General features: G+C 42.6%; 1 protein-coding gene across 1 annotated transcript in view; it reads right to left on the bottom strand.

Moving 5' to 3' along the window:
* Positions 1-209, bottom strand: part of LOC119588620 (ankyrin repeat domain-containing protein 65-like) — a gene marked incomplete in the record, with an annotated part of 23,463 nt that overhangs the window by 8,918 nt on the left and 14,336 nt on the right.

Here is a 209-nt window from a genome sequence, read left to right on the forward strand (position 1 = left end):
TTCTATCTAATTCTGTCTCTTTATTTTAGATTATTTCTTTTCTCTCTTCCCTTCCTCTTTCTCTCACTCCCTTATTATCATCGGTGTTATCCACACAGTCGATCACCTCTCCTCAGTAACCAAAACACAATGATTGCTTTTGAACGCTTCTCGCCTCGTTCCTTAGGGTCGAGTACTCCCCGCAGTTAAAGCGTTGCTGCCCTTCTATC

Source organism: Penaeus monodon, chromosome 24 (assembly GCF_015228065.2).
Source record: "Penaeus monodon isolate SGIC_2016 chromosome 24, NSTDA_Pmon_1, whole genome shotgun sequence".
In the NCBI taxonomy this organism is placed as follows: domain Eukaryota; kingdom Metazoa; phylum Arthropoda; class Malacostraca; order Decapoda; family Penaeidae; genus Penaeus; species Penaeus monodon.